Raw genomic sequence first — 24158 nt, forward strand, 5'->3', positions numbered from 1 at the left:
TAAAATACATGTTCAATAAATCGATATATGGTGAAAGCTATCGTGGGAAGCAAAATACTTTGGGGGTTGCTAAAAGAATGGGCTTCTTACGACATGAAAACTTGAAATCTCTTATTCCAAGTGACAGCTGCCAAACCACATGAAATAAAACTTCTCAAACCGGAAATATCAGTTGCTTCCATAAAACATCACTTTATACTTGAAAGTTTTCAGAAGTTTTTCATCTTGTGTTAAAGGATTGACATGTGCGTTTACACTCTGCATCTTATCGAATTTGGTCTAAAAGTTTATATATAATATTTTAATCTAAAATATGATATAATTTCGTTCAAACGCTTAAAAAAATATGATTACCTCACAAAACCTAGTGTAAACTTTTTTAGTCCATTTTTAGACCAATAAAGGGTTAGCAACTAACATTTATGCCGCCACTGTACACGTAGGAAGCGAATTTAGAATGCATTGCTGCTAAAGAATAAAAATCTTTCTTATTTTCATAATTCATTCTTAAACTTGTTTAAATTTGATAACCAATTAAGTTGTATTGTAACCAAAAATAGTTATATTATAATCTGTGGAAGACAATGTTTAACGTTCATATTTTTTATAAAAATATATTTTTTATGTGTTTACATTTAAAATAAATATTTGAATTAAATTCCGTCGTATATATTACAACATTACAATAGTGAACCATCATTATTAAGTAGTATTTACTTATTTTTTCTAACATTATATACTACAAAAAATAATAGTAAAAATTATGGTTATAAAGTTACTTTTTTACTTTTGGTACATTAGCACTGGTACTACTAAGGTTCTAAGTAAAACTTAATTTATTATTGACTTCGTCATAAAGAATATACTTTAGTTTTTTACACGATAAAACACTTTGAGCAGAAGTTGGAATATTGTGGCTCCGTAGGGAAGTAGGATTTAAGTGCTTTACTGGCATAAATCAGTTTATTTATTCTTATTCTGATCTTATATTGTTTAGAGCGATAGGATAATGTATTTATCCTTCAAAATGTTTACCATTTCTATTGCAACATAATTCCATAGAGTAACGAGAGAGAATATAAAATGACTCACAAGAGTAATATTGTTTTCTTATACAAATTAAAGTGAATAAATAAATAAATATAATAAATTGTAATGATGTAATAATGATGTCAGTAATATTAATTTTAGATCCAGGAAGTATATGGAGTGACCTACAAGTTTTGATATTGGTTATTGATCTGTGGATCAGTCCTCAAATTCCTCTTCTAATGCAAAAACGATTTTTTTGAATATTTTTTTATAATTCATTCTATTTGTGGACATTAAGATAAAATCAGAGCTGTATTGTTAATTAAATAAATAAATATTAAATGTTTTAGCTAATCACTTTAAGTGGTCACAATAATATTACAACATGCAATAATATTACGATACCCCCGCCGCAGCAAACCTGCCGACTAAGCGAATTTCCATTTGTCTGAATTGATTTGCAATCAAATCTATTTAAATAAAATAAGGTTTAACGAGTACCTTGGTTTGCTGCTACAAGGAAACTAATAAAGCAAGTTTTTTAGTAAAATATTAATAGCTCATAAAATAAATAAATTGACCAAGTTTGATCCAAATATATCAATAAACAAACAAACAAACTATATCATTTTACAATATTCTCTATAAGAATAACATTTTTTTTCCTAGGACGCTAGGCACGAGCCTGGGATTGTTTTTTTACATTACTTCAGGCTAGACCTAGGGGACTGAGATCCCGCGTTCTAACCACTACGCCAGCTCGCTCCCCAACAATATTCTCCATAAGAATAACATGGGAATTTTAAATTTAAAATTTTTTGAATTTTCTCCATTACTAATAACCGATTAAAAACAAATTGATATACTAAACTATTTGTTTTTTTATGCTCTTTAAAAAGGTTTAAAAAGGTTAAATTGGAACATTTTGTGTTTTGAGTTTCAAAAATGAGAAAAACAATTTTTTTACCCATAAAAGCACCCGTAAAACCCCGTTCCCATGATCCGATCATGCTGGTTCGCGAACTCATTCAAGTTTATCCCGCCTTACACCTTCAAACCAAATTTCATTAAAATCGGACAAAAGTTACTCAAGTTGTTCTCGGACGTATATATATATATATATAAACATATATACAAATTTGAACGGATGGTGTTTTTGGCCTCTGGGGACATCAAAATGAAAAAGTAAATCGGTCCCGGGCCTAGGTCTTACCCTGCCAACTACGGTAATAGCTACCCTATATGGAAATTCGCTAAAAAAGAGTAAAAGGACAGACCCTGCTCAGTTGAAGAATAGTGAGTCAGGGAGTCTGATTGCAATGGCTAGCCATTGGGCGATGGGATCGCCAACCCCTACGCCAAAAATCCTATTTATAAACAATACATGACAGCTACAGAGCTGTGTCATTCTGTTTACAAATGATGCCAGTAAATGGTGATGAGCCTTGTTGTGTCGTACAAGTGAACTATGTATTTATTCGCAAAATGAGCCCTTACTTATAAAACTGCCCTCGTATTAAATAACAATCTTTCCCTTTCCCTTAGTGTAGAAACATACAGACAGCGTAGCGCAGCGCAACTAAGCATAGCCGAGCACAACATTGTCCAATACACACGGAGAGCGCAGCGTAGCGTAGCGCATTATAGGTTGTAGACGGTCTTAATAAGGTACATCAGTATAGAGGATGGCTCTGTCGAAGACTACACGTATTTGAGTTGTCAAAAATACCTTAATGTGGCAGTTTTTGATCAGTAGGAGAAGCGTCGGGGTGCATAAAGTGTGTAAAGGCAGGAAAAAACATGGCGAATATCACCTCTTATTTCCCTTAGGAAACACGAGTCTCGGTTTATCACTTACACAAGAATGTCGACTACAACGTTTGATTACATATTTTATTTATTTAGTTTGGTTAAGGATGATTGAGAGAAGCTGACAACTAATTGGAAGAGACCAATTGGTGCAGAAAAGAGACTAGTATAAACATTAAGCGTGTCAGCAGTCGAATGCGCTCCAATACGCTCTGATAAAAACAAAATCGTTTGTTCCTCGGTCGTACGCTGTGCTGCGCTACGCTACGCCGAAATACGCTATTAGTACGTCATACCTCATTACAAATACATGGTTTTGACTTAAAACATGCGCTGCTCTGCGCTACGCTCTAGTGCATACATGTATCATTGAACCAACACAGTTTAGCCAAATAATCCAGCCAACTTCCTGAAAAATACTTACCTTAATAGTGCTGATCATGCTTAATGGATAATTCAAATATAAAAAGTTATAAGGGTAGTACAAACCTCTTGGAGTGCTCCAGGTATCCTTTTCTCAGTTTCTTGACTTCAGACTTGTCACACCACTGTCATGACGATCATCTTCTAATGTTGTCCTCTTCTAACATCTCTTCTACCAGTATCTTGACTCCTCAAATGTAGATCCAGTAGACATAGGACCTAACTAACGCCCCCCCCCCTTAGTCTTCCCAGAGAAATAAAGGATTATTCCCCCAAAAAGAATCAAGTCATTAGATCATCCATCTCCACGATGCCCCCCTCTAGCCTACTACCCCATATCCCCAGACCCTGACTAGTCTACCAATATACTTCCCACTCCCTAACTCAAAAATGTTAACCCTCCCCCCTTACTCCCCCCAATAACCTACTATTTATTAAGTTCCCTCGTCCCTGTCTAGCCTACTTTATCCCCCTCCCTGTCTGAAATGGATGATCCAAGGACCAGTTTTATACTTCTCTATACAATAAACCCAAGATTATCAACCCTGAATTGTTACTTGATTCCCTGTAATTAACATGTAAATGCCCTACTTTTAAAGTATTTTAGTAAACAATTTTCTTTTGCACTATGTCTTAAACCCATAAAATCTTTTTCATGATAAAATCATGTTTCTATAAAATTTGTTGTCTTTGTACATACACAAGTCATTAGAACTTCCGACTTTCGATGCCCCCCTCTAGCCTACTTCACCCCATAACCCCAGGCCCTGACTAGCCTACCATGATATATCCCACGTCCCTAAGTAAAATGTTGACCCTCCCCCCTTTACAACCCCCTCTAACCTACTTTTTTTATTCCCTCTCCCTGGCTAGCCTAGCAAGTTCCCCTCCCTTTCGTAGTCGGAAGTACAAAGGACCTGTTCAATAACTTTGAAAAGATAACCTAAAAATCTTTCTGGTCCGTTTTTGTTCTCAACGAATTCCCTAGCTAACAACCCCGCACCCCCCCCCCTCAAACCCACATGCACAAACAACCATACATCTTCTTTTTTTATCCAAGCAAACATCATCTTCTTTTTAGTGAATCTGGAACATCTGAACATCAATATTGTGGTTAGTAAAATTTTCAAGATGTCTAAAGTTAACTAAAATTGCAATTAAGATAAGGTTCTAATAAGACAGAGATAGAAAATTAATACATTACATTAGTTTTTAATTCGTGCATAATTTTTATTTACAAATTTGCAATGTTATTTTGTCTTAATGGATAATTCAAATATAAAAAGTTATAACTGTTAGTATTTTACAAACCTGTTAGAGTATTCCAGGTAGCCTTTTTTCAGTTTCTTGACTTCAGACTTCTCACCATGCTGTCATGACGATCATCTTCTAATGTCGTCCTCTTCTAACATCTCTTTTACCAGTGTCTTGACTCTTCAGATGTAGATCCAGATTACCTAGAACCACCCTCCCCCTGCTATTCCCACTATTCCCAGAGAATTAAACAGGATTATTTCTCCAAACAGAATCCAGTCATTAGAACATCCATCCCCACGATGCCCCCCTCTAGCCTACTTCCCCATAACCCCAGACCCTGACTAGCCTACCAATATACGTCCCACTCCCTAACTCAAAAATGAACCCTCCCCCCTTAAACCCCCCAATAACCCACTATTTTTTTAAGTTCCCTCGTCCCTGTCTAGCCTACTTTATCCCCCTCCCTGTCTGAAATAGATGATCCAAGGACCTGTTTAATACTTCTCTATGCAATAAACCCAAGATTATCAACCCTGAATTGTTACTTGGTTCCCTGTAATTAACATGTAAATGCCCTACTTTTAAAGTATTTTAGTAACAATTTTCTTTTCACTATATTGTTTTAAACCCATAAAATCTCCTTCATGATAAAATCATGTTTCCTTAAAACTTTTTCTCTGTACATACACAGGTCATTAGAACTTCCAACTTTCGATGCCCCCCTCTAGCCTTCTTCACCCCATAACCCCGGGCCCTGACTAGCCTACCATGATATATCCCACGTCCCTAAGTAAAATTTTGAAACCCTCCCCCCTTTACAACCCCCCTCTAACCTACTTTTTTTATTCCCTCCCTGGCTAGCCTAGCAAGTTCCCCTCCCTGTCTTAGTCGGAAGTACAAATGACCTGTTTAATACCTTTGAAAAGATAGCCTAAAAATCTTTCTGGTCCCGTTTTTGTTTTTTACGAATTCCCTAGCTAACAACACTCCACCCCCGCCCTCACTCTCACACACACAAACAACCATACATCTTCTTTTTTGATCCAAGCAAACATCATCTTCTTTTCATGGGATCCGGAACATCTGAACATCAATATTATGGTCAGTAAATTTCAAGATGTGTATAATATAATTAACTAAAATCGCAACTAATATAAGGTTGTCATAAGACATAGATAGCAAACTAATTCATGAAATTAATTTTTAGTTCATGCATATTTAAAATGTACAAATTTGCACTGTTATTTTGTCAACAGTTTACTGCAACAGTGGTTTCAACCAAAGTTTCGGCTTGATCACTTTATGTTAACTACAGGTTGAGATAATGAGTTGAGTATTGTCGTAATGGAGAGTAAAATTCTTATATGTACTTAGATATGATTTGTTCTTTGAGTCTGGAATACTTTTGTTATGGGGAGAACACTATCATCGCAAGGGATCTGTAATCTCCATCAGTCAATCACTCAATATAGTTATTTATAATGGTTCCTAGACAAACATTTGTATGTCTCCTGTACAGTACTCGTGTTATCTTAAAGGAATAAACTAGTTAATATCAATATTATTAAATTAAAATTCAAAATGATAATAACTACTTACTTGCAACATCTATTGAGCTTAGAGACTTTGGAACTCTTGAAGAAGTTGGCTGGATTTTGGCTGAATTCTCATGCTTAGAATTTAAACTGTGTTGGTTCAAGGTTTGAATGTAGAATTACCTATTACAACCTACGAGTGTTGCATTACACTAACAAATAGTGGAGAATGAAATAAATAGTACCTATAGAATCAGGATTTGCATATATATGATTTGATCAAAACTGCATGAAGAAGATGACACACTGTTGACGTTACTCACCGTCTGACGATTTTCACAGCGCTGTCTTAGACATTATCCATGGGAGAGGCTACTTACGACTAGCATGAATCTTTCATTTTCTTTTTTTAGAATCCTGTGTTTCCCTGGAAACAAATATGCACCAAATTAGTAAATAGTAGGAACTCTTATGTGGTAAATGATATTTCTTTCTCATCTGTTTTGGAGGTGATACATTTCACGAACCCTTTACATAAATTGTTGTGTTTTGGTTTTATCGAGATAGAGTTTTCAATTATTTTTTTATTATGTATGATTTTTTTGGGTAACTTACGTTCAATAATAAAATATTATAGTTTTTTACATAAAGGGAGACCAACGCAAAATCTTTTTTTCAATTTTCAAATGTTTGTTTTATTTGTTAATTTAAAACTTTTTGAACATTTTGATACTAATATTATCGAGGTCACCAGTGTCAAAATAAGTCACCAAAGTCAGTTTTGAATGGCCTAATAAAATAAAAAAGAATACAATTTCAATGTCTATAAAAACAATAAGAACTACCTCTTAGATTACTCAAAATGTAGTTTTTCCAAATTGTTATGCCGAATCGCTATTTAAATCTGAAATTTTTTATGAATACGGTTTTTTTTTTACTTGCCAATTCTTTAAAGCAATTTTGAATATAGTGCCTTCTAATTCCTTTATATTGGTTGGTAGGGGGTTGAAATAAATTGACCCCATCACAAAAGGACTTCGGCCAGTTCTGTTGAAATTCCTCCTCACACGGTGAAAATCATCCTTTCGTCTTATGTCATATGGATTTAACTATTTTTATTTTTGTGCTTTACATCATTTTTCACAAGCATAATTAATTGATAAATGTATGGTCCATACAAAGTGAGGAGATTTAAATTAACAAAAATATCTTTAAAAGACCTTTTGTACCATACTTTGGCTATCAGTCTGATTGCTCTTTTCTGGAGAACAAAAATTGTATGTAAATTACAGTCGGGAGAACTTCCCCAGAAAATAAGGCCATAAGACAAGAAAGGAAATATGACACCAAAATAAATTATTTTTAACTCATCTGTATCTAAATAAAAAGATATTCTTCTGAGGAGGCTGATTTCATTTAAAAGTCTAGATCTTACATGAGATATATGATTCTTAAAAGTTAAGGTATGATCTATAGTCCCAACAACTTACAGCACTCTTTACTTTCAAAGATCACATCATCCTTAACTTAATCCATCAGAGGAATGCGCGTACTACTCAATCCGAAAACTACAATTTCTGTCTTATCAAGGTTGACTTTGAAATTAATATTTTCAAAATATGAGCTAGCTTTATGTACAAATTCGGCCATGCCCTGCTTGAGTTCATCAAAAGACTGAGCCCAGCATACACCTGACGTGTCGTCAGCATACATACTAATTTCAACCTTATTGATAGCAGGAAAATTACTAACATAGATATTATACAGATGAGGGCCTTGTGGGACTCCTGAAACAACATGTTTTTGTTCTGACATGACATTGTCCAATGACCAACCATTGTCATAATAAAAGTACTTGTGCTATATGAATGTTTTCAGACACGTGTTTAGATGGATGTATTGACAATTTTAATATGTACTTTAAACTGTCGGGCTAATATGATTTTATCAAAACTGCATGATGAAGATGAGATGACACACTGTTGACGTTACTCACCGTCTGACGATTTTCACAGCGCTGTCTTAGGTAATATCCATAGAAGAGACTACTTAGGTCTTTCATGAACCTTTCATTTTTAATTTCAGAATCCTTTCAACTTGCGTTTCTCTGGAAACAAATATGCACCAAATTAGTAAATTGTAAGAAGTCTTGTGTTAAGTCAAGTCAAGTCAAGTAAATCTTTATTCAGACATACAACAATGTGTACATGAATGTGTCTTAATCTTAAACTATAACTAATAGCCTACTAAAACCATTTTCCGGATCCATTTATTTTTACTTTATTACATGTTTATTTACATATAGATTTGAAAATAGTGCAGTAAATTCTTCAAAATTATAAAACTCTCCACTAATTAGAATATTCTTAAGCTTTTTTTGAACTTATTTGTTTTCCTCATTTCTGATGCTACAAGGGAGAGAATGAATAAATAAGCCCAATATAATCAGGGCTTTCTTTAAATTTTTCTTGTTTATGCTTTTTAATTATAAAATTTTGTTTGTATCTAGTATTGTACGTATGTCATAAGAAATATGGGAGTGTATATTTGAATAATAAACCACACGCAAAATTTCTTTACTGCAAAGGAGATATAGTCGTCTTAAAGTAAAAATACCGGAGCTAATTTTATTACATATTTTATCGACATGTGAGGTCCAATTTAGTGTACTGTCCAAGGTTAGACCTAACAATTTGGTTTCACATGCAAAATTTTCAAATATTTTTCCCCAAACACTCAAATTTAATGAAGGTTGTTTTGTTTTCATTAAGTAAAAGGTTTTTTTCATAGTAATCTCCAATTATTTTGAGCAAATCTTTCATATTTATTTCAAGAAGTTCAATATTCTTATCATGCATAGACATACTTATGTCATCTGCATACAAGCAGACGGCATTGTTTTCTACTACTCGTTCAGATAAATCTTTTGGCATCCCTCCCAAGTAGCACAGGAATAGGAACGGACCCAACACAGATCCCTAAGGAACAGAATACTTAACTTCCCTAACATTAGAACTAACATTGTACATCTTATTTCCATCCAAATACCCAATGTTAACAAACTGTTGAGGGCCCTCTAAATCAGATTCTATCCAGCTCAGTTCTTTACCACTAATTCCATATGCTCTGAGTTTTTGCAGTAACATTAAATGATTCACGCTATCAAAAGCCTTAGACATATCTAAAAAGGCGCCAACAACATAATTGTCCTCATCCAACTTATGTAATACATTTTCAATATAAGAAGTTAGAGCTGTAGTAGTAGATTTATTTTTTCTCTATTCATGCTGTTCTTGATCTAATAAGTGGTTATTTTCAAAATAATCTACTAGTTGAAAAAGTAAACTTTTTTCAAGTAGAAGATTGTTGACAAACTGATGATCTCTATCAAGGTCTATCCGGTCAAGGTAATATCCTTTCAGCGCCATCATCAGTCGGGATTGGTTTTCTATGAATTTAATGTGAAAAGGTATGGAGTTCCATAAGCAGCATGCTGTTACTAAAAATGATTTGCTATAAACAATTGTTATGTGATGAGGAATGCGAAGCGTAGACGAGCCAGAGCGGGTATCCCTTGCGCCTCTTTCATGCAAAAATTTAAAATTCTTTGCAAGATGATTTGGAATTCCAAGATTGATGGCTAAATGAGTAATGAAAAGTATTCATATTTTTTTTATGTCCTCCAATTTCAAAATTGATTCGTTAATATAATAGGGTGTGACATGGTCATCACGCCTAAGATTGAACAAGAGTCGAACACAATAATTTTGTACTCGTAATTTTGTTGCCAAAGCCACAGTCATATCATTAACCACAGTGTTGCAGTAGTTGGAGTGTGGAAAAAGGAGTGATTTGACCAGTAAGAGTTTAATGTGAAAAGGTAGAAGTCGTTGCATCTTCTTCAGTGTGTGAACAACAGGAACCACTCTTTTACAAGTGCTTACCACCGCGTCAGTCCAGTCCAATGTGCGGTTTAAAGTCAAACCAAAACCTTTTACTTTGCCCTGGTATTGCAAAGTGGTTCCGTTTACAGTGATTTTTGTTAAATAGTCCAAGTCCAATTTGTTGAGTAACTGTTGGCCTGGGTTGGCCTGTAACAGAAGAAGGAAAAGGAGTGAGTGGAAGTTGAGAAGAACAGAGCAGAGACATGAAAGATGAAGACAGTTGGTCCGTGCTTGTGAAGAATAAAAAAACATAGAGTAAAAGGACAGACTCTGCTCAGTTGAAGAATAGTGAGTCAGGGAGGCTGATTGCAATGGCTAGCCATTGGGCGATGGGATCGCCAACCCCTACGCCGAAAACCCTATACATAAACAGTTGTGTTTTGGTTTTATCCAAAATGGGGGGGGAGTGGAGGGCCAAAAAGAGCCATTACTAGAAGTGTCAGCAATAATTGCCTTTGGTTTGTTGTATAGTCTGTAGATCAAGTTGACTCAGATGTCGAGTGACTTAGTATCCTAATGTTTTCAACGGTTTGGGAGTTGTAATAGGTAACCAATACACCATTTAATTATCTGATTATGCCAAACAGTTTGCAGTATCTAGCCTTCGTCGGGTAGCTCTACTCTTAAAGGCTAAACTGGACAATATGATTAAGACCGGTTTTATTGTTCCTGTCATAAAAGCAATTGACTGGTTTACCCCTATAGTAGTAGCAACAAAAAGGATGGTGCTATTTGACTTTGAGTTGATTACACGGAATTAAATGGGTTTGTCCAGAGAAATGCTTAATTTACCTGCAGATTAACAGCAAATATAGGCAAATACAGGATCAGCCTCTGTTATGTCTAAGCTCGATGCTCAAAACGGTTCCTAGCAGGTTGTGATCGATGAAAAATCCCAGAAACTCACAAATTTCATCACACCAGTCAGTCACTTTTACTTTAGAAGACTACCATTTGGACTTACCCCAGCTCCGTAGCATTTCCAAAGAAAGATGATTAAGGCCATCGAGGGGTTGAAAGTTGTTGTCAATTACCTTATGAAAGACTTGATATGCTACTAAGAATAGCGGTGGGGCACACGGGAGGGACTAAGGCTAACATATCTTGTAGTGTCAGCGTTCGCCGCTAGAACTAAGTTGAAAAAATTTAATTTTTTTTAAATTTTAGTTATAAAATTAACTTTTTAACTATAAAATATTGTTTTAAAATTATTAAATTAATTTTTAATTTTTAATTAAACTGTCATAACATAACCTAACCAACCAGACTTGCTGATAATAACAAAAACTATATAAGATACAAATCTAATTAATGACTACAGTACTTTTAATTTTTAATTAATTATAAAATTAATTTTAAAATTTAGTATTATAAAATTAAACTGTTATAACCTAACCTAACCAACCAAACTTGCTGATATGAAAAATTTGTTGACAAAAAGTTTGTGCTGCCAGCGGGATTCGAACCCGGGACCTCTTGTACATCAATCTGAAACGTTACCAACTATGCCACGAACGCCGCTGAAATCACATCGTTTCGTTACGGTAATCGTGTTGCCTCAAGAGAAGACATTAGCCACTAGAGAAATGACGTCACTACACCTTAGCCTTAGTCCCTCCCGTGTGCCCATTCCCTAAGAATATGTAAGACAAAGGCATTACTTAGAACAAGAACAAATATGTGTTTAAAGTGAAGTCATTGAATTTATTAGGTCATAGGTTTGAGAATGGTCAAATAAAACCTGATCCACATAAGGTTTCTGCGATTAAAGCTGTGCAACCTCCAAGAAATGTGAAGGAGCTGCGGTCTTTTCTTGGTATGGTGTTTTACCTCATGAAATTCATTTCTCATTTGTTGAATCATGTAGTTCCACTTATAATATTAATTACAAATTATAATATTATCATACAAATTACGAATGGATTTGGACTGATTAACATTAGATGTAATTCGAGAACATCAAGAATCTAGCTATTGATGATGTGTCGCTTGCCACATTTCACCCAGAACTGCCTATAAGAATTTGTGTAGATTCATTAGGCCTTGGGATTGGTGGAGTATTGGAACAGTGGCTCGACGGAATTTGGCGACCAGTTAGATTCCTCTCTCAAAGTCTCAGTGGAGTTGAATGGAGATATGATCAAATAGAAAAGGAGGCTTTGTCATAAACATGGGCTTGCAAATATCTTTCTCAATTTGTGTTAGGGTCTTTTAGACTTGATTACTGATCACTTACCGCTTCAAAATTCTTGGTGATAAGCCCATCACAGTCGTTCTGCCCATCTTAATATGTTTCGAATGAGGTTGCTACCTTCCAGCTTTGGTATCCATTACAAAAAAGGCAAAGACTTCTTTATTCCTGATATTTTTTTAATGAACCCGATGGCTCTGAGGGATGAAACCAACTCACTACTGTAGTTATATCTTAAACGAAATAGAAGTTCATGTTCGTCAAGTAATGTCATCCATTACCGTCAAAATAATGTTTTGTAAAATACTGTGATAATTTTAATTATTTCTCCACCAGTACCTATGTGTAAATGTACTAATGCAAACACTTATTAATTTCCTCTTAACGTAACTTGTCACTAGTAGTATTTAAATATTTGTTTTGCCCTTTATCATTAAATTTTACGTAAAAAACACAATTCCTTATCCTCCATAAAAACCTAATACGAGTAAGTGTTTTAAATCACAATCTTTCCCTTACTAGTGCACACATTTATCATTGAACCAACACAGTTTAACCAAATAATCCAGCCAACTTCCTGAAAAATACTTACCTACCTTAATAGTGCTGATTATGCATATTTGACCTTTTAAATATATATATATAATTTAAATATTTACACACCTCATGGAATGCTCCAGATATCCTTTTCTCAGTTTCTTGACTTCAGACTTGTCACACCACTGTCATGACGATCATCTTCTAATGTCGTCCTCTTCTAACATCTCTTCTTCCAGTGTCTTGGCTCTTCAAATGTAGATCCAGATGACCTAGAACCACCCTCCCCCTGCTATTCCCACTATTCCCAGAGAAATAAACAGGATTATTTCTCCAAACAGAATCAAGTCATTAGATCATCCATCCCCACGATGCCCCCCTCTAGCCTACTTCCCCATAACCCCAGACCCTGACTAGCCTACCAATATACGTCCCACGCCCTAACTCAAAAATGAACCCTCCCCCCTTAAACCCCCCAATAACCTACTTTTTTTTAGTTCCCTCGTCCCTGTCTAGCCTACTTTATCCCCCTCCCTGTCTGAAATGGATGATCCAAGGACATGTTATTAAAATGTTTTTTAGTAACAATTTTCTTTTCCCTATGTCTTAAACCCATAAAATCTTTTTCATGATAAATCATATTTCTTTAAAATCTTTTGCCTTTGTATATACACAGGTCATTAGAACTTCTGACTTTCGATGCCCCCCTCTAGCCTACTTCACCCCATAACCCCAGGCCCTGACTAGCCTACCATTATACATCCCACGTCCCTAAGTAAAATGTTCAAACCCTCCCACCTTTACAACCCCCATCTAACCTACTTTTTTTTATTCCCTCTCCCTGGCTAGCCTAGCAAGTTCCCCTCCCTGTCGTAGTCAGAAGTACAAATGACCTGTTCAATAACTATGAAACGATAACATAAAAATCTTTCTGGTCCGTTTTTGTTTTCAACGAATTCCCTAGCTATCAAACCCACCCCCTTACTCTCACACACACACAAACTACCATACATCTTCTTTTTTGATCCAAGCAAACTTCATCTTCTTTTTTGATCCAAGCAAACTTCATCTTCTTTTCATGGAATCCGGAACATCTGAACATCAATATTATGGTCAGTAAGTTTCAAGATGTGTATAAAATTAACTAAATTTGCCACTAATATAAGGTTGTAATAAGACATAGATACAAAATTAAATCATTAAATTAGTTTTTGATTCGTGCATTTTTTAAATTTACAAATTTGCAATGTTATTTTGTAAACTGCAACAGTGGTTTAACCAAAGTTTCAACTTGATCCCTTTATGCTAACAACAGGTTGAGATAATGTTTTGAGGCAAGTAGTTGAGTATTGTTACAATGGAGAGTAAATTTTTACTATGTACTTAGATATGATTTGTTCTTTGAGTCTGGACTTTCGTTATGGGGAGAACACTACTGTATCATCGCAAGGGATCTGAAGTCTCCATCAGTCAATCACTCAATATAGTTATTTATAATGGTTCCTAGACAAACATTTGTATGGCTCCTATACAGTACTCGTGTTATCTTAAAGGAATACACTAGTTAATGTCAATAATATTAAATTAAAATACAAAATGATAATAACTACTTACGTGCAACATCCATTGAGCTTAGAGACTTTGAAACTCTTGAAGTTGACAGGATTTTGGCGGAATTCTTATGCTTAGAATTTAAACTGTGTTGGTTCAAGGCTTAAATGTAGAATTACTTTTTATCATACAACCTTAATCGTGGGAAATGGAATTAGACTTTTTTATACTCCCAATACTTGTGCTATTAATGTTTTCAGATATGTTTTTAGATTAATGTAGTGACAATTTTAATATGTTTTTTAAACTGTCGGGCTACTACTATGATTTGATCAAAACTGCATGATGAAAATGAGATGACACACTGTTGACGCTACTCACAATATGAAGATTTTCACAGCGCTGTCTTAGGTAATATCCGTAGAAGAGACTACTTACGGCTGGCTGTCGGGCATCTTTCATTTTTAATTTCTGAATCCTTTCAAACCAGTGTTTCCCTGGAAACAAATAATACCATATTAGTTAATAGTAACAAATCTTATGATGTATATGATTTCTTACTCATCTGCTAATTCACCAACCCTTATAGATAGTTTAAAAGAACCCTTACTTTTTGTTTTTATTGAGATAGAATTTTTAACGACTATCTTATAATCTGTTATTTTTCACCCTCATAACAGTTTAAAACACGTTCGCTGCTGGCATTGTATTTTTACAACGTGCCTACCCGGCGCCAGGAGCTAGCGTTGTACATATACAACGCTGTGTCATTGTTGTTCAACGTTTCCATGGATCAGCCAGCTCGTCACGAGCGTCCTATATTTCTTTGCAGCTCGTGGGGACGTACTTTTCTGACAATAAAAAATATAGTTTCCCAAAATCCCCACCAGGGTCGTTTAGAACAGGGCTTTGTCCCCACCTCTTTTCTGCTAGCTAGCGACACTACTTTACCGACTGCAACCTGGGTAATGCTACTATCTATAAGAATCACTTGGTACTATGTCCAAAGCCAGTTTTATTGCAGAAAATTGCCATCCAGTATAACTACAGTTGTTTTTACTGTAATTCAGTGTGTCGGCAGCAATGTTTATGCAGCGACAAGCGTTAGTTCAGCTCTTGGCGCCGTCCCGGCATCTAGCGGTCAGCAGCGAACGTGTTAAGGGCAACAACCTTCTTTCTAGAATTAAATCATCACCTTCATACCACTACTCCCACCATGAGGCTCAGAATGTTTTAGAAGGCGTCTCTACCAAACCAACACCGGAACAATGTTCGGCGGACATCACAAATGTCCGTCAAACACTGTTCGACGAACATGTTTGGTGGGGACGCGGCTTTAAAAAATTATGTCTTTATTTACACCTTTGATTATCGAAAGTAGTTTCTCCGAATCAATAGTTAAAATAGTAATCTTTTATAGTGATCACAATATTATAAATTGTGAACAATATTATATTAAGATTATATAATTATTATATTATATTTGGTATTTATTATAAACCCATACGTTAAGACTCAAAATGAAATTTAGGTTTTTCGCCTACTGAAATGAATATAAGTTTTTTTTGGCAATTGTCTTAACCAGTTAAATAACCAGCCAAATGTAATTAGAATATTTGTTCATCTACATTGGTTACTCGATATTCCATGTTATTTTATACAAAATGAATATTTTCTGGTGTAGTTAATTTTCTTACCTGTTATCTGTCAAAACGATCAGTTTAGTAGTATGATGACTACAGCTGTTTCGTGCTTAAAAAATAGCACATCTTCAGGTCCAGAATGTCTTGCTAATCCCTCATGTAGAGTGTGTGTCCCGTTTATTTATTTGTTTACATTTTTGACGAACTCTACATGAGGGATTAGCAAGACATTCTGGACCTGAAGATGTGCTATTTTTTAAGCACAAAACAGCTGTAGTCATCATACTACTAAACTGATCGTTTTGACAGAAAACAGGTAATTTAAACCTATATTAGTTTATTCAGACGATCTAGAGGCCATTCCATCATTAATTTTCTTGTTAAAGATGTATTTGTTAGTGTAATCCATGGAAACAATAATAAATGGTATTACCCCAAAAATAAAATAAATACATAAAACAAGTGTTGTTGTTCTGATGAATAGAAAGGGCCTCCGAATTAACTGCTATGCACGGTTGCATCTATTCAACACAATCATTCTCTTCATATTGGCTTACTAATATTAACATTACATTAGAAAATGTATATCATTTACTAAAAAGATTTAAAATATTTTTATTACAACTCAGTCAGTATTGACATATTAACCTGCCGTTGGTCAATGCAAGTGCAGTCGTGCTGTACCAAATGCTATCGTACTCTTACTTCATGTGTAATCAAAGAAATAGCTTTACCGTTACAGATAGTACTATGGTAATATTTCCCCTAGCACGCAGATTAACGCGGTTGATATCGTAGCGAGGCTCTCAACGGAAGAGAAGAAACATAGGATAAACTTCATGGTACCCCCTTGGCTAGCTCTAGTGCTGGTGTCTAGGGCAAAGTCCCACACCACCTCCTCGCCCTTATGCACTAAAATGCTCACGGTTGAGGAAACCCTGTACCCTGTGTGATAGGAAATTCCACACAGTGCTCGCCAGTCGGGCTAATTTGATTTTATCAAAACTACATGATAAAAATGAGATGACACACTGTTGAGGTTACTCACCATCTGACGATTTTCACAGCCCTGTCTCAGGTAATATCCATAGAAGAGTTTACTAACAGCTGTCAGGCATCTTTCATATAATTTCAGAATCCTTTAAACTTGTGTTTCCCTGGAAACAAATATGTACCATATTTGTTAATAGTAAGAAGTCTTATGTTATAAATTATTTCTATCTCATTAGCTTTTGCAGGCGATACAAATCACAAACACTATACATAAATACATAAATTGCGTTTTGGTTTTATTGAGACAGAATTATCAACAATTATCATATAATCTGTTATTTTTCACCTGTTTTTTTCCCCTGCGTAAAAACGTAAACCTAGCATTGAGAGTAACACGGTTGATATTGTAGCGAGGCTCTCCACAGAGAAGTAAGAAACAGACGATACACTTCATGATACACTTAAGTGGTAGCTAGCTCTAGAGCTGGTGTCTAGAGCAATGTCCCGACTGCCTCGATTGCCCTCATTTACTGCAATGCTCACGGTGGAGGAAGACCCTATGCCCTGTGGGATTGGAATTTTCACACAGTGCTTGCCGTTTGGGCTCTTCCTTGCTTGTCACAAGTATATTTCCGCCACAACATACCAGAGCCCAAAGCGCACAGTTGTCCCATAAGCATGTTTCCTCTGTACCTTACTTCTCTGTGGGCGCTCCGTCTAGCCTCACATTCCTGACATTACGATCTTTGACACCCTTTCTATCCACTTCCATACACAAATATTCGTGGAACGGATGTAACTTGTAACATACACTCATTCAAAATAGAAGGAGAGTGAACTGATCTAGTGGTTAGAGCGTGGCACTTGAGCCCGTCCCTGGTTCAAATCCCACCAAATCACCAATGGATTTTATCAAAGATTTGATCTAAGAGACAAACCAACCACTAGGTCTGGCCTGAAGTAATGTTAAAAATAATCCCGAGCTCATGCCAAGCGTCCTAGGACAAACAAACAAGAAATTGCCAAAGTTTCATGAGCATAGTTACAGATATGAAAAGGTTTTTTTTTGTAAAAAACATATCTTATTAGATTTGACCTCACAGTGCTATTAATGGATATCATCAATGTTTATCATTTAACTAAATGTTTACCCGATCTGCTGAAACTCATGAAGAGATACCTGTCAGTGGTGAAGTTCGGAGGGATGGTCGCCCGGTCGTCTACTCGGACTTTTACGGGATCAGTGGATTCTTAGTGATTTGCAAAGCAGATCAGTTATTCTACAAATTTTTCCTCATCATTGTTAGTGTGCTAACCGTACTGTATTTCTATTGATAATAATATTTACTTTTGGTTACAAGAAAGGAAATCGTGATGAAGATTCCATCCAGTCCACAATTTTTTTCAAGTTTGAAATGAAAACCATAGCAACTTATTTCAACCAAAATACTAAAGTAGAGATTAGCTTTAGCAATTTCCAAAATGGCAATGTGTTTTATAACAGCATTTTGCATAATCAATCTTCAGGCTCAGCGCCTAGATTATCAATCTCTAATGATTATCTGTGCCTTTTGCATAATCTGATCCAACGGGATGCTGGAAGGGATCTGGGACTGGATGGGACAAGCTACAAGAAGCAATGAGGCTAAATCAATTTTGATTTAGTTTCAGAAAAAAAACCATGCTTGAGTTACTCAATTAATTGAATGTAGGAATTCCCTAAATGCAAACCGTTTTTATCTTCATAACTCATAACAATCCATTAATGTCTACACAGTTTTTGATGGATCTAAAATAATAAAAAGGAGGATAAAATCACATATACCTGAAAATGATCGGCCAATTGCAAACTTTAGTTGTCTATTCTATTACACAGAGACTTCATTCAATAAGCAATATCCAATACCTTAACAAAAATTATTAAACTTCTTATAGTTAATTTTGAACAAGCAAACGTGTTATAGTCTTTGCCACCTTAACTTGAGGCAGCCCAAACTGACCTGCAGGGCCATTATGAGCTGGTCCCCCACGATTCTTTTACAACACTATTAGCGTCACTTCCGTGAACGACCTATTTCAATATTAACTTTAAAATTATGATCGGATATATTTTCTATTTGCTAAAGGCAGTTTTCAAATTAATATGAATTTGAACTTAATTAGAGCATTCTCATCAACTAGTTTTAATCGTTTAAATAAAGGAATCAACATTAAATTATCCCTATATCACAACTTTTATTAGTTACCTACTTTATACTATTTTACTATTTTAAGTTTAGAATATTGATCCTCGTATACCTAATATTCAGTTTGGTCAAAAAAATACAGACAAGTCAATTTGCACACCACTTAACTCCGCAAAAGTTTACACACCTTTACAATAAACCTTACCAGTTTACAAAAAAATACTTAAAGGGTTTACAAAAATCATTTACCATCTACCAAATTAGTTACATTTAAGACTTTGGAAAAAATAACAAGTTCAAGAGTACTTACGGTCTGACGACTTCCTGAACATAGGTTGTCTTAGTGGTTCAGGGAAGTCTGCTTATGTCTTTATAAATATTTTTCTTAAATTTCAGTTCTTTTGTTTCCCTGGCAACAAATATGTTCAAAGATAGTAAATGTGTAAAAGGCCTACACAGGTTGTCTCAGACCTCTCTTGAGGATTTTGATATTTGTGCATACATTAAAATTAAGAAAGGCAAATACTTGATTATGCCTGTGTAGTGTGTCATTTTTAAACAAAATCCAAATTATTTAAGATTTAACACTCATTAACCTTAAGTGTTTCATGTAGCAAATAAAATATATAGTTTGTAATTTTTATAAACAAATTAAATCATTGATTCACAAAAATATAAAAACTTAACTGATTGCGGTGTAACAGTGTATCGGTCAATCAATATTTTTAGTTATTGTAAACCTATTATAGTGTGATTATAGGGTTTTGGTGTACACTTTTATTGTAGATTCAAATTTACAAATTCGTAAGGTAAGATGTAAAATTTTAAGAATAAATTAGTAAAATGCTTTTGTAAATTTGCTGTGTTACTTTTAACAGTAAATAGTAAACCAGTAACAGTGATATTTGTGCCCTGTTGAGGCCTAGAAGATTATTTTGATGTCATGAAACGTATAATTTAAACGGAACAGAGAACCAAGGAATATTACCTAGATCTGACAATCTTAAAATTTTCCCAAATACGTTTAGTTTTAAATAATTTTAAGTGTCCATTAAACCACATCATGTCCACACAATCATAACTATTATTGACAATTTTCAAACCACGCACAATGTCTGAGTATATAATAACATACTTTGAACTTTATTATTGGTTTTTAATAGTAATGGTAACGTAGACAAAGCAAGATATTTTATATTTGTACCTAAAACTTTCACTTGATCTGCTATAACCTCCTTTAGAATACTAAATAGAGCTTTATGACATTAATCTTGAAAATTTCCGTGATAAATTGCAATTTCCATTTGACTGTTATTATTATTCAGCTAACACGTCATAATAATATATACCCCCGCCGCAGCAAACCTGCAGACTAAGCGAATTTCCATTTGACTGATTGGATTTACACTGAAATGTCTACTTAAAAATATAACATTTATTCTTGATTTAAATATAATTAGTTTAACAAGTAATTAGGTTTGCTGCATCAGGGAGGGTAAAACTGTTTTTTTTTTGTAAAATGTGAATAGTTAGTAAGAAATAAAAACATTTTCCAAATTTGATCAAAATATGTTCACAAACAAGCAAACTACTACAGTTTACTTATTCTCCATAAGAATAACATGGGAATTTTAAATTTACAATTTTTTGGAATTGTCTCCGTAACCATTAGGCGCATAATAACGCTTCAATATACTAAATTATTTGTTTTTTTAAGCTCTACAAAATGGTTTGGAAAGAAATTGCTAAATTCTATGTTTTCTGGGTCAAAAATGGGAAAAACCTATTTTTACCCCATAAAACCCCCCGTAAACCCCCGTTCCCATGGTCCGATCATGCTGGATCGTGAACTCGTTCGAATAAACGTACGTTTACACGTTTGTACCAAATTTCATCAAAATCGGATCATTTTTGTTCGAGTTATCGTGCTGACGGACACACATACTAGGCTCGTTTTTTAAGTAAGGACAGTTTTTAAATTTCTTCGTTCCAGCACTGCGATTGGCATTTTCGACATTTGCGCTGTGTATGTGCATCTATTGGTAAGACATAGCCGGAAATTAGAGAAAAATCGGCCTTGTTTATATCCGGTTTCGAGCATTCAAAATGGTGCCGCCAATTGAGACTGCCGCCGACTGTGAAGTGAGCGCTGTAATTAGATTTTTAAGAGCTAAAGGTGTGAAAGCTATTGAATATCATCGACAGATTAGTGAAGTGTATGGCGAGAACATAATGAGTGACGGAATGGTACGCAAGTAGGTAAGGACATTTTAAGACGGCCCCACCAACGTTCATGATGAGCAACGCACTGGTTGTCATCATGGGTACACGGACAGTAATGACGCCGCCCAGTGCGTTACTCATCATGAACGTTCGTGGTACCGTATTTCAATTCCCATATCCACTTGCATACAATTATGACACTCATAATGTTCTCGCCATACACTTTACTAATCTGTCGATGATTTTTAATGGCTTTCACACCTTAAGCTCTTAAAAATCTAATTACAGCGCGCACTTCACAGTCGGCGGCAGTCTCAATTGGCGGCACCATTTCGAATGCTTGAAACCGGATGTAAACACGGCCGATTTTCTCGAATTTCCGGCTATGCCTTGCCAATAGATGCACATACACAGCGCAAATGTCGAAAATGCCAATCGCAGTGCTGGAACGAAGAAATTTAAAAACGGTCCTTACTTAAAAAACGTACCTAGTATATATATATATAAATATATAAATAAATAAATAAATATATATATATGAATTTGAACGGATGGTGTTTTTGGCCTATAGGGACCTCAAAACGAAAAAAAAATCGGTCCCGCGTCCAGGTCTTACCATGAGTACTACGGTAATAGCTTATTCCCTATATGGGAAATTCGCTAAAATAATAAAAAACAAGTGTAACTGATTCAATTTCGTTATATGAAAAAAAAGGCTTTAACAAGTACAAATACGTAGACTATGAAAATAAACAGAATTATATAAAATGTTTGACTAAACGTAACTTAAACAATCAACATTGTTTACCAATGCAGTAATTGTGTTGAAATATTTCAAATATCCTTTAACTGAGCTTTGGAACTTTTAATTAATTATGTGTTTGTGTGAGCGATTGTATATAAATGGTCATAGCCTTAATTGCAAGGGAATAATACATTTCGGACCGAATAATTTCGCTTGATTTGTAGCAAAATTCCCAAATAGGGAATAAGCTATTGACGCGAGCCTCATTATTAGACTTAAACCCAGGATAGATTTAATTTTTTATATCCATAGAGGCCTAAAAAACCCTCCACGCGTGTGTGTGCTCGTGAAAGCGATAACTCTGAGTAAAAATAATAAGATTTTGATTTAATTTTCTATAAAAGTGTTAATCTACACTTATATTCGAACGAGTTCGTGCACTAGCATATTTGGCATATAACAACGGGTTTAGGGGGTAAGAATTGGGCTTAGAATTTTTGACCCCTGAAACGCAACAGTTTGTAATTGTGTTCTACACTACTTTGTAGCGTTTACAATTAAATAGCTCAGTACACTGAAGCGTTGTTGTATATCTAAACGTTGAAGAGAAAATTCCTGCAAAGTGTAAAAATGAGAAACTGTAAATGTAAAATTTCCCATATTATTCTTATAGAGAATAGTTAATATATATTGTAGATTCCTTTTTATGGATATATTGTGATCGTATTAGGCCTGTTTTGCTTATTTCTTACTGGGCTATCAACATTTTAATTAAAAAAAAAACATCTTATTACTTTCTCTGTGGTAGCAAACCCAATTACTAACAACTGTAAGGGAATAGTGACAATTCAACCTGGTAAAATTAAATTCGCTTACTCTGCAGGATAGCTGTGGCGTTGTTTTGTTGTTTTAGGCAGAAAACAAAATATTATAGATAATGTTTTGTAACTCTCTACCTACCTTTTCAGGTTGATAAATTTTAATATCACAATTAAATCATATGTAAGTCAATGGTTACTCGCAGAGCATAAATAAATACAATGATATTGTATAATGTAAGTCTTAATTAGTAACATAACAGGGTTGTATAGTAAGCATTGAAGCGTTGGCAAGTGAAGGATCAACAACTGTGCTATCATGCAGAAGCGAGCAAATCCGATACAACCAGTTGTTAATAGAGGAATTTCAGACTAAATGATGTGGTCCTATCCGTGTAATGTTTAACCTGCATGGATAAAGAGTTACCACAAATCAAGATAAGCTAGGAACACTTCTATTGCTTGAAAAAAAAATAAACCCATCGGCTGCACTTTACTTTAGGTCATACACTCATTCGAATGAAATTATTGATTATTCGATTGTTTCATTCGATATATCGTTTGGTTAGTTAAGTTATGTTAACCTTACCTAACTAACCAAACGATAAAACTTATCGAATTATCGATATATCGATCGATATTTTCATTCGAATGAGTGTAGGACGTAAAGTAAAGTGCAGCCAACCCTTCAAAAACTGAATAATCTTACCTAACGACTTTGACGTTTTTTCATTGACGTTTTGTATTCCATAATCCTATCTACTTAAAACGAAATGACATAGCTTCTAAAGTGGTAAAAATTGCATTAAGGGTAAATGGCTACAACCGATTACTGTACAAGGTACAAGCTAGGTAATTGCGGTGTTGTAGTTAACATGTAACTAGTGATGTAACTACTGACCACAGATTACCACGAACATGTAACACAGCTTGTAATTGGTCAGGACAAGGATAATCTGGAGAGCTGTACTGTAAATACATCTTGAACGTCAACCAATCAAGTTTGAAACTCACGTCTCTAACTTAGTATTTGGACCAACCTTGCAAACTTGTAATACACCAAGATTATTGGCAATTTTATACATGTTGTAACTTAAAACTTTTTTAGTTGAAAATAGATTATGCCATAATAAACGTGTGATTTTGATTAAATAGAAATGGTATTTAGTGGAGTTATGAACTACAAAGAAACATTTTTACAAAGAAAGTTTTTTTTATTCATTTAGGTTGGTAGATGATTATTCACCTGGAAGTTTAGAGGACGAACGAGT

Source organism: Macrosteles quadrilineatus, unplaced genomic scaffold (genome assembly GCF_028750875.1).
Source record: "Macrosteles quadrilineatus isolate MER2022 unplaced genomic scaffold, UCM_ALF_1.0 Scaffold_6__1_contigs__length_79288215, whole genome shotgun sequence".
Lineage (NCBI taxonomy): Eukaryota > Metazoa > Arthropoda > Insecta > Hemiptera > Cicadellidae > Macrosteles > Macrosteles quadrilineatus.